The sequence below is a fragment of the Trachymyrmex septentrionalis genome, unplaced genomic scaffold, assembly GCF_001594115.1.
Source record: "Trachymyrmex septentrionalis isolate Tsep2-gDNA-1 unplaced genomic scaffold, Tsep1.0 scaffold29, whole genome shotgun sequence".
NCBI classification, from domain to species: Eukaryota; Metazoa; Arthropoda; class Insecta; order Hymenoptera; family Formicidae; genus Trachymyrmex; species Trachymyrmex septentrionalis.
The window spans coordinates 1,897,785-1,913,172 of NW_017305451.1; the positions used below are offsets into that span (position 1 = coordinate 1,897,785).

Genomic DNA, 15,388 nt, shown 5'->3' on the forward strand with positions numbered 1-15,388 from the left:
ACTATTCAAATCATTTTTTTGTTATTTTAATCTTTAGTCTATTTTTTTAATTTTATAGCTTTTTCCTTGGTAATTATAACTTATTATAATTCATAATATTTTTTCCTCACAAAATATATATTACACTGCCCTTCCTATAAACATTAAACTTTAAAAATGCAATTTTACGAACACTGCGTGAAGGAGTAACTTTGCTGAAGTATTTAAAAATTTATTAGATAGACAGAAATCTAGAAATAATTTTGTTTGAACCAGCAAAATAATTATGTAGGATGTTCAAACTTGTCCTCCACGATCAAGATTCTACAGAATTATTTTGAGAGTTCGACAAATTTATTGTCAGATTCGTATCTAGCTAAGTTTTTAAATATTTCCAGTAAAAACTGTTCTTTTCATTTTGTATTTTTTTTTTTAGATGTATTTTCGGGATACAGCACATCGCCTAAATATATCGAAAAAATATGTAAATAAAAAAATGATAAAATGATAATTCAAGCACGTTAGAATCAGAACGTAATTTTCACTTTTCACCGTATCAACTAGGACATTCGCAAATTCAACGATGGTAAAAAGCACCATCCTACAGCCATCTGTTAGACCGGTGAGGAACTCGCTGCAGTTGGTCGGAAATTTCGCGGCGATATTTTAGGTGCGTCGATGAACGTGCATTTCGCATACGGCATTGCGACAATAACTGCTAACTCGGTGCATGAATATTGATGGATGTTAATGTGCGACACGCTCATTGGCGTCACGAAGACTGAGCTCGCGCATTTTTTTACTTAACGCGCGGGAACGGATGGGTTTTAAATGCGCCAATGTCGCGTACGATATTCGACCGAGGACACGATGTATCGCCATTAATCTGGCTGACGAGTAACAACGTTTCGTTTTGCCAGTTCGCGTCGCTCCGGAGCTCCGCTTCGCGTTATCCTACGGCCCGGCAGTCGTCGCCGGGAATTCGGCCGACACTGAAATATCGCATTTCCAACTAAATCTGGTCGAATCTAATTTTACGGGACCCATGTGCATTAGCGGATTAATGCACTCCATTCCTGGCGGACCAAGTGATGAGCTGTATTTGCATGGCATTATACTTGCGTTCCTCTCCCGTTCTCCCCCTCAATCCATCCTCTCGTTCCGCCCCTTCAATCCTATCTCTAATTATACGTGTAGCACCACTATCGGTCCTCTTGCACAGGTGATAATCATATTACTATCCTATCAACGTTATTGCCATTCCTGAACGCATACCACGATCGCACTATTTGAAGTGCTTGGACTAATGCGGATCGATCGGCCGCCAAGAGGGCCCCCCCCGAGTATGCCCTCTCGCAGTTCATTCGAGGGAGAACGAGAGACCCAAGGAGGAGATTAGACAATGGCTTTGTATTTGTCAATTGACAATTAGCGGAGGATCTAATGGAATTGTGTTGTACACAATAAATTCCTAACGTACATTCCCGGTACTGCGAAAAGGAGCAATGCCCTCTGTACGAGACATCTCTCTGCGATTTATTTAATATATTCAACGTGAAGAATCCATGCCATGAATTATATTATAATTTCACGTACTTTAACAGAATAGTTTTTTCATGAAAGATGATTAGATAAAAAAATCTCTGTCAAGTTAGCATTCACACCACTGAAAATCGGAATAGTGGGGACGCTGACTTGGCAAAGATTTTAAAAAATTGCCATGTTCCACCAGTCTAAATGCTATTTCATCGAAACTTGTTTTTTTCTTTTTTAATCCATTGAAATATTCCGCCTTATTACGAGTCTTTATTGTTTTCCTCGCATAAAATACAGATAGGTACGTCTCAGACAGAGCGCAAACAGAATAAGGAATAAATAACGCTTGAAACTACGAACAAACTTCATAGGACTTCATGGAAGTTGCCGAAAGTAGAACACGGAGCTATCGGGCGAACTTGCAAGGAATGAAGAAAAAAAAGAGCAAGGTATTATGAGCTCGAGTAATCCTGCTCCGGCGAGGCACGAATTTACGCGAAAAAATAAAAAAGATGATATTAAGTTACTGCAGAGCTGCAGAAGCAACGATATTTTCTGAAAGCGTGTAATATCTTCAATTTTATACTTGAAAAATATTGAATTAATATTACCAGATTAAAAAATGAAGATAATTTTTTTATTTCATCAAACAGACCAAGAGATAAATCTTTTCGATCTTTTATCTGCAAGAAAAGAACGCAATTTCCGAAATGTCCAATTTAGATAGATACAGATCTGAAAATAATTTTATTGGATCATCGAAATTAGATAAACAATTCAAACAAGAACAATGCCGCGAACAAATTTTGACAATAGTAATCAACTTGACTGTTCTACATAATTATTGTGATGGTTCAACAATATTACTTTTAGATTTGTATCTACATTTTTTTAAATATTTTAACAAGACCATTCTGTTCGAAAAGAGATTCTAAAAGATGTTATTTTTTTAATCTAATCGTTAAATGTCCGCTAGTAACTGAAATCTTCAAAGACACTATCGATATGTATTGGTTTTGTGAGAAAATTTTAATAAATTTTAATCTGTAAAAAATAATTAAAATACAATCCGATTTCTATAATGATAAAATTTTGTTGTCAAAGCTTTGACAAGTATACTAGAATTTTTGTTCAAATCTCTACACCCCCGATTGCTGACAAAAAGAGTTAAAATTCATCTTGCCGGCAGGGAGTTAAATATATAATTTATTTTTAAAAAATTTATCTCTTGCCCAGCTCGACTACAGATTTACGAGAGAACTTGCTATTTAAAGAGAAGCGACAAAACGAAAGGGATACGTTATCAAATATCGCATGCGTTTTCCGTTATCAAAACATACGCAATATCTCGCTGTATCAACACACGGCGGCAAATCACGGGATGGAACATCGGCGCCGACGGCAATTTTGAAACCGCACGCGGAAAGAGCGTAATTTTTGGTGTCGGTAATTAGAGTGGAGGCGCAGAGAAGTGATCGTACTCTGTAATTCTTTGTACAAACACTCTGGTCGGCGGCGGCGATGGCGCCTGCATTCAGGTGTCCCTCATTGCACACGTGCATATATATATATATATATATATACGCACGCGATATGCAAATCCGCAGATAATGCGCATCGCAGGTGATCGTCGGTGGCGCGCGTAATACGTGCGTAACCCGCGCATTTTTCTAATGAGATCTTTTTATAATTAAAGGATAAGGCCGAGTGAACGGCGTGAATATCTTAATGCTCTTTTATCAGCGCAATTTCTATCAGCGTAATTCGGCGAGGCCCCCGCGCGTATGTTACGGGAGCTTTAAATGACCCTCCATTCCCTATCATTAGTTCATTATTAACGATGACAGCATCGTGATATCTACTAACGCTCCGAGCCTCCAAGATTATATTATCGCGATTATTTTTATTATCGCAAACTTTCCATACTTTGCTTTGACGCCACGTTTCTTCCTCCCGAACGCGCGCGCTTCGATTTCTTTCACAGATAAATAGAGTGATTAATCACAAGATTGAGTCTAATCAACGCGTTATCTTATCGTTATGCGCGCCCGGATGTAGTTTGCTGTGCTTTTGTACTGCTTCTACGCGAGATTTAATTATATATTGTGGAATAAATAAATTGAAAGGGGGTTACTGAGAAGGATGTACAATCTAATCTATCTATGATTGAAATCAAGCAATCTGTAATAAATGAAGTCAAGAGACGCCAAAAAATACCCGTTTAAATAAATAAATATTATCTTTTAATTAGCTTTTAATCGATTGTTCGACAATCTTTTTCTCTGATTGCAGGGAAAAATAACGTAGCTTTGGGAATACCGTAACAAAAATTATTTCATCCTAGAATTATTTATGTTTTTATATACGCATATATTATTCAGTTCTTCAAATAATTTTTCAATTCTATAAAAAATATTTTTCAACGAATTTTTATTTGAAAAAAAGTACGCTTAGAAAATCGAAATTCAGATTTGTTCACTGAATTGCAAAATAAAAAAGAGAGATTTCCAAGAATGTTAATTTTGAAATCTTCGAAAAAGCTTTCAGATTTAAAAGGATTAAAATTATAGAATAGTATAATTTAATTAAAATTTATAAATAATTATATAATATAATTGTAATTTTTGTAAACTTATGGTTTAAAATATTATTACGTATATCATTAATAAAATGACTAATATTCAGACAGTATACACTATTCAAATTTTTAGCAATTTAATCCTTGAATGATCATAATAATCCGCAAGCAGTAATGAATTTTACTTAACTCTTATCCCCATCTATTTTAATTTATTTAATAATTTATTTAAATTTACTCTATTTATTCGCTATAAATCTCGCGTCGAGAGATTCTTACATAAATAGATAAGTGCTTTAAGTGCTTAAAGTACTTAAAGATATACTTCGTATCATTGAGACTCACCGCTCCTGGAAATCGAAAGACGTCAGTTCTCCTCGATCGTCGTTAACACTCGCCATCCACTACGCCGATCGTCCTGACAGACATCTTGGACGTCCAAAATCGTTACTCCATTGGGGACACTATAAACACTTTTCACCGCACACTTTTCTCACTTTGTGCTTTCAACGTGTACTTTTCGCCACACACTTTTCAACGCGCATTTTTACATATCGAAACACCTCACGCACAACACCAGCGACGCGACATTTAGGATATATCTATCAATTTACATAGTCGCATTTCTCTTATAGTAAAATATAACTGGATAATTGTCTTTATGCGTATACGTTTATACGGCCATGCAAGTTGTGTGGATATGTCATTACGCGACTCACGAAACGCCGGCATTCCACGCCAATCGTCCCGTTTTCGCGATGATTTGATTTCCACTCGCAACGATTTCCACACAGCATCGCGATCCTTCGAACCGTCCTCGACTTGATTCTTAATCGCTTGATCCTTCTGTTCTGACGAACTACTTTGTCGATCAGCGATTGAAATCAAATTACCGAACGCAGCAAATACGATACGACACGACGCGACGCCGGAAATAACTTACGCTCCACTACAGTTTACCAACTGTAATAGTAAAATTCTTTGCACCGGTCTGAACCGATGCGCACTAAGTCGCACACGAAATCGCATAATTATTAGAAAATCAAATCTACAAGTCATCAAGTATATTGATCGATAAAAAAACTTCCGAGAATGATGTTATCACGTTTCTTGCAGAGTAAATAATGGCTGTTCCGATCGTGGTGTCGATATTATGTATTCTCACGGTGTTTAATGTGCAGCAATCTTCAGAGCGTAACCACGCGAAGTAGCGCGACCGATCCGTTACAATTATAAGGTCACAAATAACAACGCGAATGATAAACATTCGGGTCGAAAAATACCGCGGCACGATTTGTTGTTTTTCCACGTAGTGATAACAACCCCCTCGCTTCTCGGAACGCTGATTTTTTCCGACAGATTTTCGAAAGCAGTCTCGAGTTTGAATTTTCGTAACGAATATCCGAGCTCTCGGCAAGTTGCATTATAGGTTTTACCTTCGCTTTACGCATGGTACGCATGATGTATCATTTTATTTTTCTTGAAAATTTAATGAACAATAAGGATAAACGATATACACACACACAATTATGATATATATATATTATGATATACCTACACATATATCATATAAATTCAGAAGACCTCTTATTCTCGAAAAATATCGTACATGACAATACTAGAAAAATACAAAATAGACGTAACGTATAATATTTTTGTACATTTTTATATGCAATATTTTTCGAGAATATGGCCAGGTATAATAATATACCTGGACTCGACTACTGTGATTTACTATTTGAATTGTATTAAGGAGGTTGTATTATACAAGACTACCAAGATGTTCTCGAATTATTCATCAAGAGAGTTTATTATACAAGACTGCTGAAGATGGCTTGAATTAAGCCGAAACGTATTTATATATCATATATGTAGTGATTTAATCGCTCCAATTACCGTGAATTTAAGCTCTTAACTTGCCCGTTTTTTTTTCATTTATTATTTAATATATATCTGGACTTCTTTATTATAACTGAAATTTAATTCCGGAAAAAAATTTTATTTTCTTGATTCGTTTCTTCCTTCGACTTGTGATTGATTATATCGACAAAAAACCAATGCAATAAGATGTCACTCTTTTACATAAAATTCCAACGGATACGATCTCCGTTCTGAATAGCATTAGATCTCAAAAATTTCTTTGTAAATTCACAATTTTTCAAATGATCCTATATTCAAATTTTTCAAGGTTCGATTCCATATATAGATTTTAGGCTTTTTCCATTCTTTTCTTTTTTGGGTCGTCTGGAAGATTCCTCAGAGAATAAAGATAATTATGAACAATAATAATGACACTTTAGAAAATCTATCCGAATTGGACAGATAAAAGACCTTTCCGGATGCCATATTAAAGAAGAATGTCGACCGTCCGGGGAAAAAGGACTGATGAACGAAGGCGTTGCGTCTGCCTTTGACGTCGTGAAAAAAAAAATTTGCTTTTGCGCACACGAATTACTAACAATAAGTCTCTGAAGCAGAGAGCCTCTAGAGAGAGAGAGTGACAAACTGCATCACGTGACTCGTCTCCTCTGATTGGGTATGAACATCAAAGCTCCATAGACATGAAAAAGAGATTGGAGAAAACTGGTCACATGATCCCTCTGATTGGACGTAGGCATTCACGTGATGCAATTTGACACTCTCTCCCTGTGAGGCTCTCTACTCTGAAGTATCAATCAGTCCCCCGCCAACAAACCAGCAACTAAAAAAAAAAAAGAAATTTCCATTAATTTGCATAACACACAAGAATACGAATACAATAAATTTCATATTTTCTTTAAATAATATATTTGACGCTTAATGCAACATATAATATTATTATATTTTCTGGCTTCGGTTTTTGAAAATATTCTGATTACGTCTTCAATTATTACGTAATCAAAACAGTTCGCCAATTCTTTTTTAATTGATATCATAGCTAAATTGCATGACCGCGTCTGAGTCATTTTTTAATTTCTCAGATAATTTTTTATTATTTTTAAGTTTAAAAAAGGTACCTTTGCAGTTACCACAAATATTGACACAGTCATAATATGATCTGTAACGCTATTTGCTAAATTTGAAAAGATTTCCAAAAAACTACTTTAGCTAATTTACTTAAAATATCAAGTAAGATAGAGCTTTGCATTTACAAAAAAGTAGCGATGCCTATTAAAATTTTGCGCCCCTGCAAATTTTGTGTCCTACGTTGGAACATAAATATCTGCTCAATGTCTCGTAACGGATATGGCAACTTTCTACTTCTATTCGAGCAGAACAAGTTAAATCATTTTAGAACCATTCTGACGTCGTTTTGATATTACAATGACCATATTGTGTTCACTATTTCGAGATTTCGAATCGATTTGACTATCCGTTTACAGGTTTTGTGTTCATTTACAGACGTTCTGTGTATTAGTTTTAAGAAATTTCAGCGACATGAGTACGGTTAATTAAGATAAAAACGATAAAAAAATGATTGTCTTTTCATTGTTTACGTCAATCTAATTTATTCTCCTATTTTCAAGTGCTATGCACGAATCACGTTTTCACCTTTGCGAAGGATACTATTTGTCTGTGCAAATCGATCAGCCATTCAATCCGTGGTTCAAAAAGATCGTAACGACCACGAACAACAACAAACATGAACTTTGCACATCTTCGACAAAATACGGCGTATACCAATAATCTTATTTCGGTCTCGACGTGTTTAACTAGCTGTAGCGTTGCCGAAACGCTGATTTCAAATTTTGTCGTCTATATAATTATGAATAGAAGTCAATAAATCTCCGATCTGTAATTCGAATCGATATTTTACTTTGTACTGCGCATTTAATAAATGTGATAACAAAATTAACAGGATCTTTAAGCAATGTTTGTTAAGCGGAAATATACTTGAACTTGAATTATTCAAACGATCTATAATTTTCATACTTTTAATTTTTATACTTTACATCAATTTTAATAAAACGTTAAAATTTAGAAATTTATTATTTAAAATAATATTTCATTACACAAAATTATTGAAGTAGAACATCAAATTGCAAGAAGAGTCATTTTAAAACTATTCTAAAATGATCTCGACATTACAGTTTAAACATACAAGTATAATAATTAAAGTAACTGTTAATAAAAATTAAAATGTCACGATTAAAGCAAAATAAAGTAAAGATAGAAGAATTTCGTTTTTTTTTTTTTTTTGGTGTATCAGTAGTTACATGTATTGGAATAAGCTTGCCAAAAGTAAAAATAAATCGTATATAAAATGAATTAGGTCATATATTATTTATAAATCTTTCTCTAAAGTAATAATTTTTTTTTTTCAGTATAATAACTTTATGTCTTTTATCGAAGCTGAAAATATATTATTTTCCATACGGATATTCCGATGTGCGGCGGAATTACGAGGTACCGGCATAGATCTTCCGCGAACGTAATTGTTCGTGATATTAAATCCGCGGCAAATTAATCAAACAAGTAACCAGAGCGTGGCTAATGCGGGCCGAGCGCCAAATGCTGTTTCTAACATAATCGAATTTGCATTGTGTCTCGCGCTGAGAGAATTTCGAAATGTATCTCCGCCGTGTCGATGCAAATAACTAATCGCGCTAATCACGCAGTTCGTTCTCGCTATTATATTGCTCGCAAATTCCGCCATCGCGTCGAAGTATATATCAGAGCAAAAGCAAATAAGCATGAGGATAGCTTTATGCCTAATTCGTTCGATCATCGTTCGTCAGCCTCGAATATTCAACATCGTATATTCATTTACATCGTATATTCATCTATGAGTGCGTTCCGAGTTACACATGAAGTGCATAATGTACCATTTTATCTTTCTTTATTATTCGATGAACAACAGAGACAAAAGTTGCAATGCGTTTCATGCGTTACTCGGAATTACACATCCTGAATCAGAGTCTTCCAACTTGGTCTCCCAACCGCATGCCTCAAAATCACCTTGGGGATCCCAACGCTTCTCCTTTTGATGACTAGAGACCCTCAGAAAGAGTCTGACAAACGCCAGAATGGAGCAAACTGGTCATCCTATTATCGAACGTTAAACAAGGACATAAAAATTTTGTCACATGATGATGCATCAATTAAAACTTAAACGTTGCTTTGCCGACTCTACCTTAAGGGTCTCTATTCATGTACAGTTTCTCTGATATTGCGTGATACTGATCCAACTTTGAAAATATAATTTCGGGAAAAAAGCATTTAAAGTTGCTTTGCGATATTTCGTGTGTTTAATCGAAAATATCAAATTTACCTCTGCAATGCCTGGGCTATATAACTGTCCTTCTATATCGATGTTTGTCTTATCTTCTTCTTTTCTGCTCGTTCTAAATTCTCTTTTGTATCTTACGAGTTTAGGTACTTCAAATTCCTCCGAACTATTCGATAACACGCTATAAACACGCTGGCTCGAAACTTGATTAAAAAATGTAAATTTTTAATTTTAACTATTAGAACCTTATTTTTAAGGCTATAAAATTTTTAAGACTATATCATTTAAGATTTAAAAAAATCAATTTTTTGAAGCCTCCAAAGTGATCCCTGCGATCAAAATTCTAGTAGATTTATTCAGGATATTTTGAATATTGGTTATTTCAACTAGAATTCTAGTATAGGATGGGCCATCTATTGGTACGTTTTTACAGGGTGGGCCATCTATTGGTACGTTTTTAAAAATGCGATCAAATGAGCATACATTGATATTTTTTATTAATTTTTTTTTTGTTTTAACGCGGATACTTTTAGCTTCACAACAAAAAAAAAATTAATAAAAAATATCAATGTATGCTCATTTGATCGCATTTTTAAAAACGTACCAATAGATGGCCCACCCTGTAAAAACGTACCAATAGATGGCCCACCCTATAGATTTAACTAGAGATTAATTCCAGTTAATTCAAACATTTTTCTTCGTATAGGAGCTTTATTCTCAAAAAATATCGTATACGAAAATAGAGAAATTTATAAATATAAGTATTATATATTGTAGAACCATCATATTTTCGTAAATTTTTATATATGATATTTTTTCGGAATACAAACCCCTGGTCTACATTATTTTTAAGAAAAGCTCTTCACTTGAGTGCGGCAAAGGGTTTATCTCGTCGTTTATTTAAAATTATCTTTGTATTATATTATACGGCAGTTGATTGTTAAGACGAGCTTTAATCATTTTATCTGTCTAATAAAACGTAAAGCACGTATGTACGTATGTCTGAGCATACACAATACATCCGAGTTGATAACGTCTAAAGTTTTTTAATTTCCGCAGATAAAGGTGTAGTTTGGCCGGTAGCTTTAGGGACCGGATAATGCTGCTTAATTGGGCAAGCCCATCATTTCTAACTGGTAATGCTGTTTAATTGGCGAGCGGAAAACAATGCGCCGCATGCGTTTATTACCCACCGATGCATTCGGCGGTTATATCGGTTTACGAAAAATCGTTTAGGAGATCCCGTATCCATGTGACTGTCGATTAAATTGCCGCAGACTGAGTGGCACGATGATTGATATCGACTTTGTGGCGAATTATTATCTATATATGAATTTGTCTGTCACATCTGAAATTATTAATGTATTAAATTTTGAAAGCAATGTAGATAGACTTTTATTTAGATGAACAAATTATTTCAACAATATTATTCGACTCGTCAAAACAATATATATAATATACTATTTTGACGAGTAGAAAAAAAGAAAAGTATTTTTATTTGTTATTTGATAAATTGATAATGTAATATAATTTTTACGTATTCTTTAAAATCATTGGTATATAGTTTGTAACCGATATTTGGAATTTAGATAACGGAGATAAACCATTATTTTTATCTGCTGATAAACATAATGAGTAAGTCTACACGTTTACAGTAAGTAGATATTATATATACAAAATCAATAGAGTACGCTTAAATTAATAAATTTCATAGACTAGAGCTCAGTCATCAATTTTTACTAATTGCGTTTGCATTATACAATTTGTATCGCGTACGTGATTTGTTCTCAATATTCTTTAACAAACTTCATATTTAAATTTTATGCTTTGCTTATCGAAAAAAATTTATTTATATCAAATTTTAACAACTATTATACAAAATGAAATTCTTTTTTGTCTTTTAAGTGTTCTATAGTGTTCTGCAATATATATTTCTTCTTAAATATATTTCTAATTGGAATATATTGTATTATTTCTGCATTTGAAATTAAATAAATATATAAATTGGAAGGAAAAAAAGGAAAGCAGAACGATTAAGTACAGAAAGTTATAAAGAGCAAAATTATTAATTATATTGTTCAAGAAGAAAGATTATGAATCAATGTCTTTCGACAATGTGTACACGTGTATGAAACTACTTTCCAACTGCGATGGTGGTGTAATGGTTAGCATAGTTGCCTTCCAAGCAGTTGATCCGGGTTCGATTCCCGGCCATCGCAGGAGTTATTTTTTTATTTTTCTTTTTGCAAATTTATATATAAAGCGAATATAATAAAAAATGTAATAAATCGATTGTCATTGCATCACCATGAAAAAACTCATAAAATTTTATTAATCCCACTTACAATACAACGGCAATCGCCATAATGATCGTTTTCCGAGCAATTAATTTTGATTCTGGATCGTTCTAGGTGTTTTTTTTTATTTCGATTTATTTCTTTGCCATATTGAACTAAGTATACCTTACATTCATTCTGAACAAACTGGCTTGCATCTGCGATGGTGGTGTAATGGTCAGCATAGTTGCCTTCCAAGCAGTTGATCCGGGTTCGATTCCCGGCCATCGCAGGCTTATTTTTGCCACTCGTATTAATGTTTTTTTTTTATTTAATTTAAATTTTACAAGAGTGAATTTTATAAATTAAATTGTTCGGTGTTCAAAAATTTATTAACAATTATATTATAAATTGAGACAAAAATAATATATTCCGATACCGGGAATCGAACCCGAGCCTCCTGGGTGAGAGCCAGGTATCCTAGCCACTAGACCATATCGGAGTATGTTTTCAGACTCTCTAATACTCAAACATTTCGTATTATGAATAAAGCATTTATCAATAAATTAATATAAATTAAGATCCATAAATTTCAAGATAAAAAAGTAATACACAATTATTATTTAAATATCAAAGGATTCCTTTGATATTTCAATTATATATAATGCTTGTTTTATTTACAGCATGTCATATTTCCTTCAATTAACGTTTAAAAATCTATCTTAGACTCGTACCAAGGAAACTTTCATATCAAGAAATATTTAAGCAGTTATCTCTTTGTTATCCTTGAATAAGCGATCTTTTCGTATGTTTTGTGTTGGAGATTCGATTAATTCATTCAGTACACACTGTAGTAGCAGGGTGCAGCACTGACGTCTTCCTACCATCGCGTCGACCAGCTGAACCAGCGCCATGTTGCCATGACTGGCTTTGCAGTGCACGAGTGCAGCTCGGTGCAGCGTCTCAATGACGTGTTGTAATTCAGTGTGAAATCTAGGATCTCGTACGACTGCACTTTTGTAAATTAGACGTGAAAAAACTTGCCCTGCTGTGAACATACTTCTGCCACTGCCTGTCTTTTGAAAACGTTTCAATAACATTGTTACAGTCATTATGCGCTTTGTGTCGCGATGTCGATGAAGGACGGAAGGACAGTGGATCACGCTGTCACTCTACAGTGATGCCATATTTTGGCTTGCGTTACTTTAGTAACGCGTGGTGGGGGAAGAGTGGTGGTAGTTGCCAATAGCTAATATCTATAGCGTATGCTATCAGCTATAGTATGGACAACGCACGGCAACGTCGCATTTATAGATACTCCGTAGACGGTAGAGCACCGACACAAATGTTGTACGAGTACCTGTTTCTCAGTCGCGGAGTGTTAATCGTAGAGTGAACAGGTAGAATCAGCGTCACGTTAGAGATTACTCACATTTTTCCGAACAAAGCACATTTATCCTCACAAAAGATTAGTAATTACGAGAGTAGCTGCATCCGTGTAATCAGCGTAAGTGAGGATCTCGACGGAGTGCGAAACGGCGCAGCTGCATCTTGTTTAAGGAAAGAAGAATGGTAAGAAAGAAGAAAGAGGATAGGGGTATTGTTATTTAAAAAGGATGAGAAAGACCATTGGTCAAGAAAATTAAAATGGCGATTATGGGAAAAGCGTGAGAAAAAAAAAGAAACTTGGTAAGTCGGGAAAAGAACATTACGGATATTGCTTGCATCCCGATCTAAAACTGATATATAAAAATAATATTTAAAAAAAAAAGGCATTTATATTCAGTTTTAAGAATATGATGCATGTTTAATAATTGTGGAAAGTATAAGGTCGTCTTTATTATTCATAATAGAGCAAAAAAAAACCGTTATACTATTTCCATCGTCAATCGAATGCGAGAATTCTCGAGATCTTTTACTGGCGTCTACATTCGCGATATTCGTAATTCGAAATATTATTAAAGATAGTTGCGACTAATAGAATTTTTCGAATTTTTTTCCCAGTATTTCTCGTCGTTAGTTTTATCTGTTGCTTTGTAGAATGTATCGGAAATATAAATGAAAAGAAAGTGTGGATCGGAAAATTAATAATATATTTATGCTTCAAGCTTTAATTTTTTTATGCTTTTATAATAATTCGTTGAATTTATCTTAACAGCGGTTGTAATTTAAATTAATTAAGAAAATTATAAATAAAAGCTTAAATAAACGCATAAATATATTGGTAATTTTTCAATTTCTTAATTTATAATTTTTTATTTTTAAACGAAGATATGTAAACATTTTTCATCTTTATTCTTAAATTTATTTTTTGACGAATTTTCTTTTCGGGCGTAAATCTCCGAAGCATAAGTTCGTAAGAAAGAAAGAAGAATATAAGGATGAAGTAAAAAGGATAAAGATAAATATATTACTATTTTTTCAATTTATTACCTACACAGTACAAAGCTCCGATTAAGGGTTTCCAGGGACTTCATTTTCTTAAGTTTTCGGGGAGCTTTTAAAATGGAGCATTCGACAAAATGGATTTCCAATTGTCAAGGAGTTCATATTGTTGAGCTTCTAGAGAGCTTACAAAATTCGATTAAATAAGCTCTCAGTCAGTTCATTTTGCTGAGCTCTCAGATAGCTTAAAATGAACTCTTTGCGAGAAATAAAGTTTCCAAGGAAACGAAAAGGGACATAGCGGATATAGAAGTTTCCTTCCCGAGAAGGAAACTTCTATGTCCGCTTTTAAGTTTTGAAGTTTAAAAATAAAGCTTACAAAAATTTCATGAGCTCTCGAGGAGCTCCCAGGAAGCTCTCCGTATTGTGTGGATAATTTTTCAATTTCTTAATTTTAATATTTTTTTATTTTTTTTATTTATTTATTTTTTTTTTTTTTGAAAACGAAATTTATGGTAACATTCGACTTTTTCTTAAATTTATTTTACAGTGAAACTTTTTTCTAGTCGTATATCTCTCCTGAGACACACATTCATAAGAAAAAAAGAAAAAGTATAAAAAGATAAAAGTAAAAAGGATTGATAAAAGTTTTATCAGTGTTTGAAATGGAATTAAAGGTTTTATCTACGCAAGGAATATTCTATTCCTTGAACACCTTTATGATAGAATGAAATAGTGACTGCGTTTTCTCGTAAATTAAGATAACCTACATCTTTTATTTGTGATGCAAATTACATTTATAATTATTAGTATTCTCTATAAGTTTGGGGACACGTTCTACAAGTTTATAAATAAGTACTTAATTAAAAAAAGACGATATAAACGTACGTATGTATGTACTTTTATTTTTTCTTTTTTTAATTAAAGATTTTATAACATGTTAAAATATGGAATTTTTATTAAAATGCGATTCATACAAAATCTGATTCTTCGAGGCCATTTCACAGAATCTGAAATCAACTTGCGACTCAAATAGTTTATCACTTTTATAGAAACCGTTAAACTACAATTAAATGATTTGTGTATGAACAACGAACACAAGTACAACGTTCCAAAATAAATAACAATACATATAAAGAATAGATCAAAGCGCAAAATTTAATTTTGAGCACTTCAATGCTGTGAAATGATTGTCAAACATATTTTCAGCACGTACAAGCTTATAGGTATTTTAGATAAATATTTATCTAGAATACCTATATAACATTTAGACGTCTTATGAAGTATTTAAACCAAAAACGTATACAGATCGTTGTCATGTAATTTCCTGTAAAACATAGGGTGTTCCCAACTTATGGAAGGTACTGTGTGTGTGTGTGTGTGTGTGTGTGTGTGTGTGTGTGTGTGTGTGTGTGTGTGTGTGTG

At 33.6% G+C, this 15,388-nt stretch overlaps 1 protein-coding gene and 3 non-coding genes across 4 annotated transcripts in view; 3 read left to right on the forward strand and 1 right to left on the reverse strand.

Annotated features, from left to right (window-relative positions):
* Positions 1 to 11,449: 11,449 nt before the first annotated feature.
* On the forward strand, positions 11,450 to 11,521 carry Trnag-ucc. The gene has a single exon. It is a non-coding gene; the product is annotated as a tRNA-Gly (tRNA).
* Positions 11,522 to 11,798: 277 nt separating this feature from the next.
* On the forward strand, positions 11,799 to 11,870 carry Trnag-ucc. The gene has a single exon. It is a non-coding gene; the product is annotated as a tRNA-Gly (tRNA).
* Positions 11,871 to 12,008: 138 nt separating this feature from the next.
* Positions 12,009 to 12,080, reverse strand: Trnae-cuc. The gene has a single exon. It is a non-coding gene; the product is annotated as a tRNA-Glu (tRNA).
* Positions 12,081 to 12,479: 399 nt separating this feature from the next.
* Positions 12,480 to 15,388, forward strand: part of LOC108749296 (apoptotic protease-activating factor 1-like) — an 11,189-nt gene continuing 8,280 nt past the window's right edge. The window contains exon 1 of the mRNA XM_018487895.1: positions 12,480 to 13,267. The gene's annotated coding sequence lies outside the window, so the exon portion shown is untranslated. The remainder of the gene's footprint in view (positions 13,268 to 15,388) is intronic.